The 20,113-nt window shown below is 37.3% G+C and overlaps 1 protein-coding gene across 1 annotated transcript in view; it reads right to left on the bottom strand.

Annotated features, from left to right (window-relative positions):
- LOC127112209 (uncharacterized) overlaps positions 1 to 20,113 on the bottom strand; it is a 63,015-nt gene that overhangs the window by 41,916 nt on the left and 986 nt on the right. The window lies entirely within an intron of this gene.

Below are 20,113 nucleotides of genomic sequence, written 5' to 3'. Positions count from 1 at the left end.
CTTAACATGGCTAGAAGTTCAGGAAGAGATTTGTCCATATCATTCATATTGAAATTTAGGACAAATTGACTGAATCTATCTGGAAACGATTGCAAGATCAAATCAGTCGCAAGTTCCTTTTTGAGGGGAAAACCCAACCTTTCAAGGTTTTCCACATACCCAATCATCTTGAGCACATGGGGACCTACAGGGGCTCCCTCAGCTAACTTGCCTTGAAAAAGGGCTTTTGAAACTTCAAATCTTTCATGCCTTGCTTGCTCTTGATAGAGCATCTTCAGGTGTTCGATCATATCAAACGCTGCCATGTTCTCATGTTGCTTTTGCAACTCTGAGTTCATGGTAGCTAGCATGAGACAAGCAGTTTCATTGGCATCATTGACATGCTTCTTATAAGCATCTCTTTCTGCCTTAGGTGCAGAACTAGGAGGTTCCTCTTCAGGAACAGGTTTCTCCAAGACATACAACTTTCTATCATGTTTGAGGATAATCCTCAGATTTCGGTGCCAATCCAGAAAATTTGTCCCAGACAATTTTTCCTTGTCAAGGATTGATCGCAAAATATTGTTAGAGGTGTTTGTTGTCATGGTAATCTACATGAAATTAATGAAAATATAAGTATCAATAACATATTTAATTAGGCCTTTAATTAAATATGCTCCCACTATTTTACTCAAAACAAATGACCCTCATCATTTGATTCGGAAAATCCCGTTGGAAGATTTTCTAGTGGGTCGAGATCCACATTTCACTTTGTTGTAAGTCCACGTAGGCGGATTACACAAAACTAGGTTATTTAGGTAGGAACTCCTTTCAATTGTATCTAATACAACTCTCGAATATCTTAGTTGGGTGAATAACTCCTTATTTCAATCCGTCACATGGATCATTTCCAACTCTTTCTTCTAAACACATATATTCTTATTATAATTTGTTTAGTTAAGTTTGACCCATTGTTTTAGCAATTGGATATTACAATTATCTCATCGCACCTTACTAATATAGAACATGCACCTCGCGTAGGTGAAACCTACATTATCCGATACTAGTCTTGATGAGTGCTAAAACTTGGAAAGCATACACTTAATATTTAATTTGAGGGAATTGCAATTATTCTGATCTCACCAACTTATTTATCATATAAATCGTCTCTCACATGCATCAACATACATTCACATGCATCAACATACATAATGAAACAGTTATGGCCCCTAGCGCAATTGTTCTCCCAAGCCAATGAGAGAACCTAAGCTAACCTAATAACGATCTAAGCTTCTCCAAGCAAGATCTTCAAGGTTGTCCTCCTTTGATATTGAATTCTTCTCTTTCTTCATAACATTTCATTACAGAAGAAAGAAACTCATTTTACATACGAGGGAGTGAGATGAGAAAAGAAGTTACATTAAGAGATTAAAAGAGAGGCATAACACGCAAGTCGTATTTTAAATCCCAAAACAAAATAAAGGAAAACTAAGGCCATAACCGATCACCACAAGATAATAATAATAAACACATTTTTATTATTAATTTTTATTCTTTTAATTAATTAAAACCAAATTAAATTTTGGCGACCGATCACACTACGCAGAGTTAGCCGGGGGTCCGCTGCCCGGTCAGTAGAAGCTGGTTCCACTGACCAATCACCGGACGGGGGTCAAGGGGCAGCTCCCCTTGCAGGGTTGTAGGGGCAGCGCCCCGCGCCGAAAATTTCAATGAACAATTCATTTGAAATCGACGTCGTTTTGCATCAACACAACTCTTGCTCAGTCACAAAACATAAACGCTGAGAATTCTGACTCTATGAATGTGACGACCGTCACAAAGCATGTTACGACCGTCACGTCCAGCTTGTTATGACCGTCACAGGCCCATGACGAACGTCACGCGGCCAAAATCAGCGCTTTTGAAACAATCAACAAACATGATCCAACAAGCCCTCGATTCATAACTCCTTGACGGCACAACCCTTGTGCCGTCACTAACCCTAAAGCACCAATTTCAGATCGTCAAACACACCTCGATTGTTGATTCAGTATGATTGATCAACAGATCATTGCTTCACCATACTAATGTCGAATTCCGAAGCAAATGACCATTGATCGCTCAAAGGAAAACAACCATTAAGTGTTTGAATGAACGAAACAGAAACAATATATCATATATACCGTATTTTGCATTAGGATTACTTATATCATATATATATAACTTGGTCGATCTTAATTGCGTAACCTATGGACGATCGATGTATCGCTGCTTCACCATACTAATGTCAGATTCCGAAGCATAGTCAACATCAATCATCCAAATCGTACACACATGATGCCAAATTTAATTACTCATTTGATTAATTGATTTATTCAGTCTTTTAATCATATTAATACAGAAAAATAAACAGTTATCAGATGCATGGTTTCGTAAGTGGCTCTGATACCACTGAAGGAGAAGGGCGATCCAAAACGCAGCAGAATTTAAAATTTTCTCCTTTAGTGATCCTTACGAATGGGCATGATCAGTGATAGAATCGTTACCTCTTGTGACGATTGAAACCTTTGATGCAGATCTACGGAGCGATCACGAACGTTGAACGACGACAACGCCTCTACTCAGTCCACACGAACGGATTCCTTCAATCTTAATGCTAGCTGCTACGAATGAAGGCTTTGAGTGAGAGAGAGAGAGAAACGAAATTGCAACTGCATTTTATGCTTATGCACGAGGGTTCTATTTATAGAACCACTTGTGTGGGGTTCAAGCTAAAATGCCCACTTAAGTGTATGTGGCCCATATCTTATAATATGCCAAAAACACTTAAGCGCGTGGTACCTTACCATATTTCATATTCTATTTAAGTACACTGTACCTTACGATGTTCTACAATTCACTTAAGTGCACCGTACCTTATGGTTTTCTTTAGTTACTCTATCTCTCATCAATCCGTCCTTTGTGTGTGACCCTGTAGGTTTTCGTGGCATTGGCAATTATATTAAATCACACATTTAATATAATAAATAGTGAGCGGTATCTAGCAACACATCACTGCTACCAAGACACGAAAATGTCATGTGATCTGACAAATCCTTTTGTGATAATACTTGTGCGTACAATTACCCTTTTGCCCTTATGTCTATATTGAACACAAGGCATAGACCGTGTCATCCCTGTCCAGTTCAATATTGGGCCCATAGACATTTATCATGTTACGTAGGATGGGAAAATTCCATCTAGGTCACTCATGTCCATTAGCATGCTTCGTGGAGTACCTATCAACTGTCTTTATGGTCATCTAGTTACGGATAACGTTTGATCAACAATAAGGCACTCGACTCTACATCTAGGGTCCATAGTTTTTTCAGGTCGAAGGGTGGTATACACCATTATCACCCTTAGAATAACTTATGACACTTTGCATAACATTCTAAATAGTATTCTCATAGCGGGTCAATCCAGTATAAATATTACTCTTAATATTCATACCTATGTTTAAGACTTGATAACTCCTTATCCATGATCCATGAGATGTGATCATCAGTCTATATACATAATAGTCTTTATGCTTTAATGTTATCCCACTTCACAATAAAGCTCGGCTACGGATGCTTTAAGAATAGTGTCCTTATGTTTAATGTGATCTCATGATTAAGTCATACTTGATACATTAAACGGACTAACTATTCTAGGGACTTTATTAAACAAACATAATAAAGAAAAAGCCTTTTATTATTAATAAATAATTCGATACAAGTACCAAAAGTATTGGCCTCTGGGGCTTACACAAACAACATCTTCAACTCCAAAGCTCTCTTCTTCACCTAAGTAGTGTAAGTTTCCAAAGCTACACAGTTGCACGGACCAAGCTCAGATCTTCCTTTTCTATGCGTATTATGCCAAGCGTGTATCATATTTTATTTCAAATGTTGGGGATCTTTACCCTCTTTATAGAAAAGACCTTCTAATTGAGTGTTATTAGGCTTGTCTCTCAAGGGGAACCCAAGTTGACGATGAGTCAAAGCAGGGTTATAGTGGATTCCTCCTTGTGTACCAATAAGAGGCATATTAGAGAATTCACAACAACTATCAATAATATTCAAGCTACTCAATGCAGAGTCATACCAAACAATATTATCATTAGTGAGGGACATGAGTCTCTGAGACCACCGTACACATTGCTTGTTCTCCACAAAAGCAGGCGTCTGAGGCAAGTGCGAAATAAACCACAATAGGAACACAACACACAATAGTTCCACCACCTTTATAATTCCTTAAATGCAAAGAGAAGTACATGTCACCCAACAGAGTAGGCACAAGATTTCCAATCAAGAATATTCTAATGGCGTTAACATCAACAAAACCATCAATGTTAGGGAACAAAGCCAAACCATAGATGAGCAACACAAATATGGCTTCAAAAGCGTCCATACTACCGGCTTGAGAAAAGACAGTAGCTTTTCCAATGAGGAACTCAGAAGTCAACCCAAAAATACCTCCTTTCTTTACCCAATGAGCTTCAATCTCAGACTTCTTCAGATGAAGAGCTTCAGCTATGATGTGAGATCTGGGAATCTCCTCCAATCCACTAAAAGGCACGTTGTCAGAAACGGGTATTCCTAAAAGATGTGCGTACCCCTCTAATGTAGGCACAAGCTGATAATCGGGAAAAGTGAAGCAACGATAGAGAGGATCATAAAACTGAATCAACACACTCAAGAGTCCTTCAACCACATCAATAGATAACACAGACAAAATCTTCCCATGATGTTGCTTGAAGTCCAAGGGATCTAATACAAAGGATGACAACTTCCTTAACCCTTTCAAATCAGGACATCTAAAACTATACTTCTTAGTGTTCCTTCGTCCATAATCCATGGTCTGAAAATATTTCCAAATAGAGCCTCAGTTCCTTGAAGTTATTTTTCGTGTGATGAATGTTATGATACGCATGAATGCATGAATGTAACAATCACAAACAAGGGATCACACACAAGGCAAACATAAATAGAGGTCAAGGGATGAATCAAGTCATTGCCAAGACCAATCATCCATTTTGGTGGATTATGGTTTTCACCTTATCAACACCCAAGTTCCATTGATATTAACAGGACTTGATTGGATCAACCAAGAATCAAAGGGTTTGTTGTGAGTCACGAGCATGGAGTCATGTTAAGAACCATCCCAAAGGAGTGTACTAAGGATAAAAACCTGTAGATCATGATCTAAAAAGTTCCTAGAGTCTTAATTCCCTCTATCAGATATTATAGGTTAGGATGACTGACTCATCAACCCATAATATTCTCAAGAGAAACTCGTCTGAGCGTAGTATCGCGTAACAACTATTATCAAGCCTACACCTAAACAGTCTCCACATTGCATCCTAAATATGCCAAGTTGGGTTAAATGTTCTACGGTCCTTAACATCTCGGACCCCAAATCAGAGAAAGTAATGTCTAACCACAAATAACTTGTGTGATATCAATAGCTCCAAAAGGGTCTCCACTGAGTAGATGGGTCTCAAGCCAACTTGTTAAGGACTAGTCCACACAAGTCGAACATGACTTTACCATCCTCATCTCTTAATTGCACTCAAGTTAGGGTTAGAACTTATCTCACCACTAAGAGATCACCAAGCACAATAAGCATATTATATCACACAAACAAATATACAAACCTCAAATATACAATTATATACATATAAAAAAGTAGGGTAAACCCACTGAGGACTACTCCTCAGTAGAGTCGCCACTTAATTTCTGTAGCAGTAAATTCATGACCATTAAGCTATGGATAAACTTAACGTCAATAAAACCAGAGTCGCCACCGCGCTTTTATTGTTTCCAAAGGAAAAGGGAAAAGTACGAACAAAACCCAAAGATAAGAAGTTTTTAAATCAAAACTAATAAAATGCCAGAGATTACAGGTAAAGGGGTTGGTTACACTGAGGGAAGGTGATAGCACCCAAAGTGTCCTAGGTACTCCTAGGGAGACCTTTTTATGTGTGTATGTGTTTTTGGTATAAAAGATGTTTGCAATAAATAGAGTGTGGGGATGAGAAAAGAATTTATTAATTATATTTTTTGTGTTTGACAAGACTTTCAGACTTGTGCCTACGTACCAACATAAAAATGAGGGATCAAAACCTCATAGTTCGTGGTATCAATTTCAAAGTGAGTGAATTGCTTTTAATCAAAAATTAAGTTTAAAAGAGGCACAAATGAGCCTACAAAAAGTTTGAATGAGTGTTAGTTCTTTTTGTCTTTTGAAATTTTAAGTCAATATGATTAGATTTATTTACAAGTTTGATTAAGAAAAGAGTTTAAAAAATGCAATCGCATAAGGCCAAAGTTTCTAATTTGCAAAAGAGTATAAGTTTGAAATCACGAGCAAAGAAAGTTTTTGAAAAAGGGGAGGAGATGAAGAGACTAATCCTAAGCATAAAATTAAAAGTTAAGGGATGAAAAGATCTTCCCAATGGGATGGAATCCAACAGACAAGAATGTCATATAGAAAACCCATTTTCCCTTTGGACTTTGAATCAAGCAATAATCAGCAAGCAATTAGCAATATCAAGCAAGGCATCAAATAAAGATGGCCACATCCAATAAGGCATTAGACACAAGTTCAAAGTAACAGTTGCATCAAGACCACATAGAAGATGAATGCATGAGGATCCCAATACTCGCATCAGATGAAAGCTCAAATCACAATAACTTGGTTTCAGAAATGTTGGCATTGACCAAGTCCTTTTGCATATGAAATGTTGCCTAATTCTAAGCCCAAAAGCTTAGATCAAACCCAACAGTCCACACAAACATTTTTTTAGGGTTTTTGTTGTTTATTAAGTATTTTAAGGTCCTAAGACCACAAACACAAACAAAATACACAAACAAATATATACAAACCCAATATATGGCTCAAGTGAGCAAATTGAAAATGACATGAATATAAATAAGTTAAATGATGTGTAAATGACGAATGAAATGGTAAATGACTTGAATTTAAATTGCATAAAGTAAATGACTCGAAAATAAAAGCAATAATAATAAATGTGTAGCGGTAAATTCATGACCATTAAGCTATGGATAAACTTAACGTCGATAAAACCAGAGTCGCCACCACGCTTTTATTGTTTACAAAGAAAAAGGGAAAAGTACGAACAAAACCCAAAGATAATAAGTTTTCAAATCAAAACTAATAAAATGCCAGATATCAATTTCAAAATGAGTGGATTGCTTTTAATCAAAATTTAAATTAAAGAGGCACTAAGGGCCTAAGAGAGTTTGAATGAGTGTTAGTTATTTTTGTCTTTTGAAATTTTAAGTCCATATGGTTAGATTCATTTACAAGTTTGATTTTAAAAAAGAGTTTTAAACATGCAATGGCTTAAGGCCAAAGTTTCTAATTTGCAATAAAGTCTAAGTTTAGAAATCACAAGCAAAAAAGGTTTTTGAAAAGGGGGGGGGGATTTGAAATTTAAAAATGGGAGGAGATGAAGAGACTAATCCTAAGCATAAAATTTAAAAGTTAAGAGTTGAAAAGATCTGACCAATGGGATGCAATCCAAAAGACAAGAATGTAATATAGAAACCCACTTTTTCCTTTGGACTTTAAATCAAGAAATATCAATAAGCAAGCAGCAACATGAAGAGAAAAGCATCAAATAAAGATAACCATATCCAAGCAAGCAACTTCACAGTCTTCTTCTTAATCTTCCATGTATCAGATGACATACTCCTTGATTGGCTCAGAATAAGGCATTAGACACAGGTTCAAAATAACATTTACATCAAGACCATGTAGCAGATGAATTCATGTGGATCCCAATTCTTGCATCAGATGGAAGCTCAAATCACAATAACTTGGTTTCAGAAATGTTGGCATTGGCCAAGTCTCTTTGCATAGGGAATGTTGCTTAATTCTAAGTCCAAAGCTCAGATCAAATCCAACAGTCCACACAAACATTTTTTTAGGGTTTTTGTTGTTTATTAAGTATTTTAAGGTCCTAAGACCACAAACACAAACAAGATACATAAAAAAATATATACAATCACAATATATGGCTCAAGTGAGCAAAGTGAAAATGGCATAAACATAAACAAGTTAAAAGATATGTAAATGGAAAATGAAATGGTAAATGACTTGAATTTAAATTGAATAAAGTAAATGACTTGAAATTATAAGCAAGAATAATAGGAGTTAGCCAAATGTTAGTTGATTAGAAGTTAGTTGAGTTTTGCTTTTCAATTGATTAAGTCATTCTTTGGAGAACACTCAACCCTCTATTATCAAGCATGGATCCTTGAACCAAGACATCTTCCAAAGGAAGGAAAAAAGGCCAAGTTTCCACATAATACCATGAAACGGGGGAGACTTACAATCTCACTTACTAGAATGTTATGCCTTTGGGTCAAAATTTAGCGCTATGTTAAGCAATCGTAACTGGACTTATGTAGAAGTCACAACTATCTGAGACCGGGCAATAAATATTTTGGTGTTAATGCATGTTAGAGATATGGTATAATGAACCATACTCCTAAAACATACGACACACGAAAAGAAAATGATCAAAGGATGGACCTAATCTTATCCATACTTGTATTGGTTCATCTAACACAAAGTTATTGATTAACCAATTAACCTTAGCATATTGAGATTTAATTGGTCAATGGAAAAGGATGGTGTAAGACCCCAATTTTTTCCCTAAGATCCCTCATGGTATCATGACATTGCACTTGCATTGCCTCAAGGATCATTAGCATTTTGGTTCCCTTTGCCTTTGGGTGGAACTTCCTGTGAGTGGTTTGAGATCACCAAGCATGCTTGAATTGTGTATCATTGCTTTCCTCATTTTATTTACTAACCAAAAGCACAAAAATATGTCACTAACATCTTTTGTTTGTAGCTTGAGCAATCACAAGGTCCAAAACTTCAAGGAGATCCCTTGTGCAATGGTAAGGTCAAGAGAAGATGAAAGCAAGCATGGCAATGGTTCCCAAAGCTCTCATCCATCAAGTATTCCTCCATAGCATCTCAATTCATCATTTTGATCAAATCAAGTCAAAGGGTTTGAGGTTTGTGCCCCAAGGAAACCCTAATTCATCTGTGCACCACAATGCCTTGCTCTTGAAGCAACCTCAGCCGATGGTCAAATATAATCAAGGGAAGTTCTCTAATTCATCATTTCATGCATAATTTAACTCATTTGAGTGTCCTCAATCATCAATTCATCAAGATATGAGTCATGGATTTGAGGAGTTGATCAGTCAATTCATCTGACTACTTTGAAATGCACTGAGACTTAACTTTTTATGTGTTGGTCAAATGGAGATGGTTACAAAAGAAATTTTTTTCTTAAGGACAATATGAACAACTTTCATGTTCATAAAAAATTGATTTAAAGCTTGTAAGGCCATCTCCCATTCCAATACATTATAGGTCATTTTGACTGAAACCCTAATTTTAGGTCAACTTCCCAAGGACATAACTCATTCATTTTTTATGATTTTGAGGTGGGATCAAATGCATTGGAAAGATTAAGATGTCTACTTCAAATGTTATGTTTAACAAAATTTCAAAATCTCAAAGGAAATACATGTGATAATGCAAGACATTATAGGTCATTTTGGGCCAAATGCATTAAAAGGCAAAAAAGTCCAACTTCAAGTGCCCATAACTTCTTCATCAAAAATCCAAATGATGCAAAATTTAAGTCCATTTTGATCGTCTTGGAAATATATACAACTTTAATGTTGGAGGTTTTTCCATTTGAGGCTTGAATCAGCAAAACAGAAGGGCTTGAACATTGGCCAAATTTGGAAACTTTGCCTTGACATGTTTTGCACATTACACTTTAAACTCAAAATTCACTAATTTCCACACTTCAAATGGATTTTTTCCCAACATAATAATTGTTCTTTACATCAAGACCTTTCCAACCATTACTCACATGATCATGTTTGGATTTGGCAAATGGTATTTTCGAAGAAGGGAATATTTTGGTGCATTTATGGAAACTTGATTCAAACTTCATGCATAATCCAATTACATCATATCTGCACGTCCAAAACCAATATGCTGATGTTAAGCTTGCCAAATCAATTAGATTTGGGCCCTCCATGCACCTGTATAGGCCCATGCATGGAGGCCCTCTTCATTCATGCACATGAAATTTTCATGCATTGCCTTTGCCAATTGCTATAAATAGAGCTGTTCAGTCTCACTCTTCCTCAACCTAATGGCGCCAGAAATGCTGCACAACTGAAACCATAACCAATACCAAAGAAGCTATCTCACTTTCTTTCAAATTTTTCAGATCCAAAATTCAACTACATCTGGTTGAATCCTTGGATCTAAAGCTTCTAAACCTTCATCCTTCAACTCATTGATCTTCTATTTTGGCAATGAAAGCAAGGAATCGAGCTCAAGTTTCCAGAAATCAAGCTTACTCTTCAACTGGTATTTTCTTCGAATCTCATCATCCATTGACCTATTTGCTTGGATCTTGTGTTGGTTGAAGTCTTCTCAATAGAGGCATCATGATTATGCATTTATTTTTTGAAATCCATTGAGTTCATGATGAACACCACATAACTTCCATCTCTGATTTCTCTCAATATAAACATCTAGAGTGGAATTGAGTGGCACACGAATGATGTACATCATCCCAACTTTCTAAAGATGTATGGATCGTGCATTTTGGTTGCCTTTTGGATCTCTGCAATTTTGGCCGGAAAATCCAAGCTCACTGGAGAAGAAGGTGGCTCCGGTGGCCGTCCCATTGCCAGATGCATTGTGGACCCTTGAATTCATTTTCCAGATTTGATCTTGGCCTTTGATTGTTATGACTTATTTTAATATTGTGTGTTACGCATTGACCTGGACTCATGGTGAGCGCGCGCCTCTGTACCATTTGATGTGCCATGTCAATTAATGAAACACATCCAACGATCCCTGATTTTCCATATTATTTCAATTTCTGATTTTATTTTGTTTATTCCCTTTTATTTCAAAAATCAATATCTTCTTCATTTTTAATCCAAAAATTATGGGACCAATTGCATTAGTCTCCAAATAAATTCTAGTTTCTATTTCTGATTTTTAATATTTTTTATTTCATCATTTGATATTTTTGGTGAATTTTCTCTTTTCTGGTTATTTTTAATTCATTTTAAATAGTTTTTGATATTCAAAAAATACAAAAATATTTTTCTAACCTATTTGGATGATGATGGATCTATGAAAAATATTCTCATCAATTTTTTAATTTATTTGAGATTTTAGTTCAATTAGGTTATTTTTATTCATTTTTAATTGATTAAAAATAGTTTATGACTTTTAAAAATGCTGAAATTTTTTGTCAAACTTTGTTTGACCTTGTTGAACTTGGGATAAAATACTTGGACCTTTCAAGGTTGATTTGAAGTGATTTTGAAGTTTGACCTTTCCATTATTTTTAATTCAAGTTTATTTTAATATTTTAATACCCCAAAATTTACCCTTCATTTTTCCTGGAAGCATACGCTTTACACCTCATGCATGCATTCATTTTTAGGTCATTTAACATTAGATACATTGCATTTCATCATGTCAATCAGAGTTAGATCCAAGAAGCTTTATTTAAAAAACGAAAAAAAAAAACGAAAAAAAAAAAACGAAAAAAAAAATAAACCTCACGGGTGCCACTCAATTTCAATCAAGCTCTCCAATCAGGTTTGCCCTTATTCCCATTACCTTTATGCTCTTAATTTGGATCATCTGAATGTTTGAGGTATGATGGATGAATTTCATTAGGTTTTTGCCCACGGGTCATAATTATGTATGAATGTATAAATAATGCCTTGAATGCTTAAACGTTTAATTTCTGAAGTGTATGCCACAGGGTTTGAGGTTTCTGAAACCATATTGTTATCCATGAAAAAAATGCTTATCGTGTTTCACTAACCCTTTTGTTGAGTTTTTGTGAGGGCTCACATGACTTTTGCAGGGATAACTTGCGTGGTTTTCCACTTTATTTGTGGGATACCCCCTGGAGGTTTCATTCCGATTACCTGTACTGACTCACTTTCTTTGATGGTGTTAGCTTGGGAGGATCCCTGGGTTTCCCATTCCTCTAACTGTTGTTACTTCGGATCTTTATCCGCGTGGTACTTTTACATTTTTCCCGCATTTTACTCCTTTCCTAGCTGGAAGACCTCGATAGGAGGCAATGTTTTTGTGTGTTTTTTTTACAGGTCCTTCGTCAAGGACTGCCTTTTTTCATGAGTTCACCAAACCCTAACCCTTCATTGATTTTTCTTCTCCTAAACACACGTTTACTCCTTCTACTACAGGTGAGTAAGTCTCCAAAGGTCGAGCATCTGGTAGATTGCGTAGTAACGTCGTTCGTCCAAAACCCACTCCATAACCCCGTAGTTAGCCGAACTACGGCTTGCTCTGATTCTCATTCCAGATGAGATACGTAGGCATAAGACGCGATGTCTTAGCGAGCACACATCCCCCAACCCATAGGTCAGCCGAGCTACGAAGACTCTGATTCTCATATTCAGATGAGATACGTATGCAGTGGATGCGACATCCGCGCGAGTCATTTTCATTTAACCCTTTTTTTTGCTAAACAGCACAAGATAAACTCACACCCTTTAGACAAGAACTACAAAAGTGGATCCCGTAGAGTACTACGGATGCGTAGGGGTGCTAATACCTTCCCTTCGCATAACCGACTCCCGAACCCAAGATTTGGTTGCGAGACCCCGTCTTGTCCTTTCCTTTTTCAGGTTTACTTCGAGCGTTTCCTTTCCCTCCTTTGGGATGAATAACACACGGTGGCGACTCTTCTGTCATTTTCTTTCGCCGGTTGTTTTTTCGCGCACTGTATTTTTCAGGTTGCGACAGCTGGCGGCTCTGCCGGGGACACTAAGAAGTTGACCTCTTGCTGGTCCATCTTCCCTAAGCGAGTCCCTCATAGCTTGTGTGATTTCTTGTTTATTGGGTGTTCATGCTTTTGTACATTTATTTGCTTACCTGCTTGCATGCATCTATTGGATCTGTTTGTTTGTTTGTTTGTTGGGATGGGGTGTTCTATGAGAGATAAGCCCATTACCCAGGCTTGAGTGTACACATAGGTTTTAGAGTGGATAATCATGAGGCTTGTGTGGCGTGTTGCTACGTTAAGTCGTTCGTGAAGAACCACACCCAGACGAGGTTTCTTTTGGATATATTATGTCTTACAGGTGTTCCGTAACGGCAGGATGTTCCTCTAGAAATCGTCGACTCTGGTGACCATTTCCCGAGAACTCAGTCGAGGCCTCTCCTCCGAGATGTGATTATGTTAGCTCTGGTGGGCGCATTCTCGCTGCTCAATCCGAGGATCCCGAGACTGGGAACTTGCTATTAGGATGTCCTGTTGAGGGGAGTCAATGGAGGTCTTTTGTCCCGTAATAATGCCAAACCTCCAGTGGTAAACGTATTATTCGCGACTGAAGGGCCGAAGTTGACAAACTTCTGTTCTTAGAACCTACCAGTGAGGGGCGGGCTAAATTCAGGAAACCTTAACCTCCAACTAACCCGGTTTTCTGGAGCAGAGCTTTGATCTTGTATTATATTCTTCAGTGGGTTTCTCTTCAGACAGTGCAACCTGACAGATGTTCAAGCAGATACAGCAATCCTGATTGACATGCCACTGCATTGCATTCACATCGTTGCATCACATCATTTCGCATTCATATCATTTAACACATGTTTATCCATTTCTGTGGGGTTTATATCTTCTTCTTGATTCTAGTCGGGGTTTTTCTGGTACTTTTTAAAAGGGATATTTTATCTGATGAGAGACTGGAATCAAGGGGGTAGAATACCTTTTGGATTTGATAAACATGTCATTGCATTTACATATTCATTAGCATGTCTTGCATAACAGGTACCTCCACAGTGTTCTCAGTTTGTTTGGTGTTCCATTAACAGGATAGCTGACCCAGGCATTCACCGGTACGGTACCCGCAGAAACCAACAGAGAGCAATGGAAGGTGTACAAGCAGAGCTCGCTGAGATGAGGATCCTGTAAGACCCCAATTTTTGCCCTAAGATCCCTCATGGCTCATATCATATCATATCATAGCCTCAAGGATCGTTGCATGCCCTAGCTTCCCTCCTAGTGGGTGGGTATCTTATGAGTGTGGTTCTTGATCACCAAGCATGTATTGCATTTGTATATCATTGCTTTTCATATGTTTACTAACCAAAAGTACAAAAATATTGTCATCTAACCTTGCTATTTGCAGCTGAAGCAATCATCAGTCAATCAGTCAAGCAAGTCATTGAGCTAGATGGTGGCCATTCTTGAAGAATTTGGGCACCATGATCATTCATAAGAGGTTCATATGAGCTATGGTATCATTTGGTATCAAGATCTCAAGAGAAAAAGGCTTGAAATTCATCAGAACATGGCTCAGTCAACCAAAACCCTAGCAAAGTCAACTGTGGTCAACTGTGCATTTAATCAGGATTTTGAAGGTGTGAGATGGTTGGAAAGGTCTCATTCATGTCCATATAAGCCTCATTTGGCATTTCAAAGATCAAGGTTGAAGGATTTGAGGTCAAACAAAAAGTTTCCAAAAATGGAAATTACCTGTAATTTTCACCTGCCAAAAATGGAAAGTCATGCTCCTCAAAATTACATCATGAACCATGCTTCAAATAAAAATTTGTCCAACATGAAAGTTGAAGATCTTGCTCTTGCCTTTCCAAAAAGTCCAAGAACACTCATTTCTCATTTATGGTTGGCAAGTTATGATCAAATCATTTTCAGAAAAAGTTGAAATTCAAAGTGCCATAACTTTTGAATGGAAAGGCCAAATTGGGTGATTCCTTTTTGAGAAAACCACATTTGATGTGTACTATCCAAATCCATCATCACATTTCATCAAAAACCTTCACATAAAAAGGTCATTTTTCAAGTGGACCATTTAAAAATTGGTGGGAAAAAAGGCCAAATTTCAAAATACATGGAATTTCCACATGAAACCAATTGGAATAGCTTCTAAATGTGATTTATGACTTGCTTCAAAAGAAAAAAACACTGTTCCATTGGTTCAAGCTATCAAAGGGCAAATTGGCCAAATTGCATAATAAGCTCAATTCACTAATCACTCCAATTTGGTTAAACATGATTAAAGCATGGATTAAGGGGTACTATAAAGGCCTAATCCTAACAGAAAACTCGGAATGAACAATCACAATTCAGATCAAATTCACAAAAATCTCAAAATTCTCTCAATTTTCTCCATTTTTCACATACACTTTTTTTCATCAATTCATCAAGAATTCATCAATGCTTGTGCTAGTTCTTTGCTGAATCATCATCTGCAGGTAATTTGGGAGATCTGTTGAACAAGATTGTGGAAGGAACTGTGCAAATTCGCAACTGTTGCAACCTTGAGCTTCAATGGCAATTCGCGATTTCTCCATCTCCAAGGCTTGTTGAGTTGAGCAACCATTCCCAATCACCTTCTTGAGCATAATAGACGATCTGTTTTCATCAATTAGGACCAAACACGCACGGATTCCACAGCTGCACATCAAGAAGGTAAAATCTCGATTCCTTCGATTCTTAAAATCAACATGTGGTTTAGGTAGAGCGCGCAACATAGAGTATTCTGACATTTGAATCGTGCGATTTCATCAAGTATCGAAGGAGAAATCTGGATCTGAATATTTAGATGCAAAACTTTTCTTGATCGTATCTTTTTCTATGTTGAATGTTAGATGAAATTAAGTTGATATTAGTGATGTACGTTGCATGCTGATTACATCCATATATGGTTTGTGCATTTCCATGGAGTTTTGTGAATGTTGATGATGAACAGCTCAAGAACATGATGAGCACGTATTTTTTCCTTTCCAAACGCGATTTGATCCATCCGGCCTGGCTTGCATTCAAATTTTCTGTTTCCCGCTGGAAGTAACCAATAACGCCACGCCATTTCATTAAATGAAACGGGGCGTTTTGCCCCTGGCTGCATCTATTTACCAAAATGCCATCCGCGCCAATTAATTCATTCAAATCATTAAATAATTATTTCATTTCTTAACCAAACTTCTAAAAATCATAATTAATTCACCTTTTATCCAAATTGGATGGGGATTTTTGTGTTAATCTCCAAATTCCCTCTAGTTTTTTTTAGGCATGATAATGGAAGTTGTGCCTGGTGGATTTTTGATTTTGCCTAAGGACTTTGGACATGTATGCTATATGTGTATGTTTTGCCATTTCATTCATAAAATAATGATGCTTACTCCAAAATGTGTGAAATTTTACATGGCTATTCTTGACTCTTTTCTGGTGATTTTGATGTATAGTTTGCTAATTTTGAGTTCCTGGTTAATAGATATGATGTGCTCAAGTTGAGTGTGACAATGTGTGTCACACTATGTTATGCCATATTCATGAATTTTGTTTCCATGCTTATTGAATGCCATTTCCCCTGGATTTTTGCATGTGATTACATCTGCATGTCTAGTTTACCCATGATTTTTTGTAGGATTTGTTGATACATTTCCTATTTGATTGGTATTTTTGTTTGCTGTTTACCATTTTGTGAACTTTTCTTGAGTGATCAACTTACATAGCTTGTAAAATTCTCATTCCTTATCATATGAAAATGAAATTTGGTGGAGTGTTTCTTAACATGTTTGACTTAATTTTGGCTTTGGTCCCATTCATTTCCAATGTTTGATTTCTGTTTTACATTTGCTTGAAGTTGGTGTATACTTTGTGACCTAGTTTGGGTTGATTTTTGCATACCATGACTTCCTGATTTTAATTTCCCTACTTCCATTTATCCAAATGCTATGAAATTTGATATGCTGCTCATTGAATGTGTTCTGTTTGAGATGGAATTTTTGTGGAATTTATTGAGCTGTTTTGATATTGGTTTGAGTGTGATCATTCTGTTAACTCCAATGTGATTCTAAAATGCATAGTTTGACATGTTTAGCTTATGAAATGCAATTGGTGAATGTTTTTGATATGGGACCAACTGGAATTTCTTCTTATTTGTTTAATCTTGGTTGTGATCATTTTTCACTTGCTGTTTTGAATTTTTCATCTCCTTTTGACCCTAGGCTTGTCCTAGTGGTCTTGTATCTCATGTTTGAATGTGATTTTCAAGTTATGAAGCAAAATGCTTTAAGGAGATTAATGCAAGTTGTTGAGTTGTTTCATTTGATGTTATAAACTAACTTGGTTTATTTTGTAGGGTGCTTGGTTCACTTGAGCTTTGTGCTTTGCACATTACATTGTTTGATTGTACCTTATCTGTTGGTTCTTATCTTGTCTGTTTTGTCTTTGTGACTTGAATACTGATTATATTTGATTGATTTCAGGTACCATAGTCGCTTTAGTTCCTTGAGAACTAGCTATTGCTTTGCTTTGCTTAAGCATTGAGGTAGACTCTCTTGTCTCCATGTAGTCTGGAAGACCTGGCTTGTTATTTAGCCAGGCAACTGTCTGAAGTCCTCCTTAAGAGGCGATGTTTGTGATTGTTTAAATTTGTCCCCAAGCAGGTAAAGACCTCATATGAGGCAATTGGTAGACAAAAGAGATATGTAGCCTATCTCCTACTATTCTGTGAGTCATTCACCTTGCTCACACTACATGTGTTGATGCATAGTGAGTAAATACCCAAGATCTATCGAGTCTAACTTGTGGAGAGAGTTCCATCTTTCTGAACTCCCACACCTTCTGATATTCAATACTCTCTCTGACCAGAGATAAGAGTGATGAGGCACACCCCTCATATCCTTTCATCTGCTTCACCTTGACTCTCAATGTCAAAGTTAAGAGCGCCATTCACCTATTCCAGTTGACTTTTTAAGTCAAACCCTTTGATTGAGCCTAATTGTTTGGTTATAGTGGGTGCTAAATGACTTTGTTTGCTTGATTGATGGTTGCATTTGAACATGATTGCTTACTTGCCATTGTGCATTCATCATTATTGATTGTTAATTCTTGTATGATCATTATTGCATATCCTTGTGATCTATGTTTGTTTGCCCATTGAGGACAATTGTAAGTCCATGTAGATTGGCTTTTGTTCCCATGATATGGAAGGATAGAGTGTAAGACCTCATTGGTCACTCATATCTTCTTTACTCTTGTTTGTTGTATGAGAGGATGCAATTGTAAGTCCCTGTAATGTGGCATTTGTATTCCTATGACCATACTTTGGAGGTTGGTATAAGTCCAGATAGATTGGCATCCGACATCCAAGTTTTGTTTTACTTTAGGAGGTTGGTGTAAACCCAGTTATTGGTATCTGACATCCGCTTTTGCTTTGTGAGATTGGTATAAGACCATTGATGGCATCCGGTATCATTGTTTTACTTTAGGAGGTTGGTGTAAACCCAGTTATTGGTATCCGACATCCGCTTTTGCTTTGTGAGATTGGTATAAGACCATTGATGGCATCCGGTATCACCTTGCTTTTATTTTGCTTACTTGCTTTGTTGCCTCACTCCTAAGGACACACTTGAATCATCTTCTATATGATTTCAAGAGGTGAACTTCTAGGAAGTTTTACACTTCATCCACACCCTTTTTGTTTCAAAACCCCTTTTCACTTGTTGACTTTTAAAAACTTGTAAATGCATGTTGTGCAAACATTCTCATCCTCTTTTCAAATTAGAAACTTGGACCCTAAGTCCTTGACTTTTCAAACTTCTTTTCATAACACTTCTTTGAATCAATCTAATCATACTTTGACCATCCTTTTGTGAATAATCATAATTAATTAATCCAACTCAGTCAATTGTTTTGTGGCTTTGTCCATGCTCGTTAAGTTTTCATGCATTAGCCATAGGTTTGATTTATCCTAGTTGGTTGATGTTAATCTCACCTATTTGTCCTTAGTTGATTGAATTGTAAGTCTTCCTTGCTTATTATAGGGTTAATCCCTCACTAGCAAGTGGAAGCTTTTCTCACATGGTGGACTTGTTGTTTCATAAGGTTGAGTCTTCTCCCCAGGTTAAGCGTAAGGGTTTGTAGATCCGAAAGAAACTCCTACTTCTAGGCTCGAAGTGGTTGACTAGGGATTAACTCCTTATCTCTCCAGTGTTTGGGGATTTGAAACAATGCCTGTACATCATTAGCAAGGTTTTATCCGAAAGCATACGATCAACAATTATGAGTATTTCGTTTTCGTCATCCTCCTTCCAACATTTACTAACAATAGTGTGATAAAGGAGGTGAAGTGGAAAAGTACGTGTTTGTGATTTGCAAATGTGATAGATGAGTGAATATGAAAGATTGATTCAAAGCATGCATAATCATCCCATTAATAAAACCAAATACAAACAACAATGTTTAAAGCATACAGTACTTAAACAAACAAGAAAAAATTACAACAATGCAAAAATGGTAAAAATGGCATAATGATCGCCTTCATTCAAATGCAACGGGCCTTCATCTCTTGATTCTTCGTTGGGATTCGTTCTGCTTGTTCAGGCCGGTGAGAGGATTTACCTTCGAGCTTCACTCGACTCTGCATGTGCTGGCATGGGATTTGTCGCAACGTTTGGCCTCACTGGCGTGAATGTAAGTGCCTTACTATCAACCAGGTCCTGGACCTTGTGCTTGAAAGCCTTACAGTTCTCTATTGTGTGCCCTGGGGCACCCATGTGATACTCACAGTGAGCATTGGTGTCGTAGCCTGGAGGGTAAGGTGGAGTTGCAGGTGTTATCTCCTTCAGAACAACCGATCCATCCTTTAGCAGGTAGGGGAGGATCTTGCTATACGATACTGGCAAAGGATCAAAATGTCTTTCTGGCCTCCTTGCCCTCTGTTGGTTAGGGGGACGTGGTTGTGGAGCACGTTGATGTTGATTCTGATGCTGATAAGCTGTTTGTTGATAAGGCTATTGATATTGTTGTTGATGGGGTTGCTGATATGGAGGCTGATATGGTGTCGGGACGACAGCGGCAACCTGATCATGAGGCATAGGAGCATACGGGCGTGCCCTATATCCTCCTCCTCCCATTACAGCATTGGTTTGCCCTTCTGGCTTCTTTGGGAGATTGGGATATGGTTTCTTCATCCCACTTGAAGCATTAGCAGTGCAAGGTAGTTTCCCC

The sequence above is a fragment of the Lathyrus oleraceus genome, unplaced genomic scaffold (assembly GCF_024323335.1).
Source record: "Lathyrus oleraceus cultivar Zhongwan6 unplaced genomic scaffold, CAAS_Psat_ZW6_1.0 chrUn0056, whole genome shotgun sequence".
NCBI lineage: Eukaryota > Viridiplantae > Streptophyta > Magnoliopsida > Fabales > Fabaceae > Lathyrus > Lathyrus oleraceus.
This window is presented reverse-complemented; position numbering and strand designations above follow the sequence as displayed.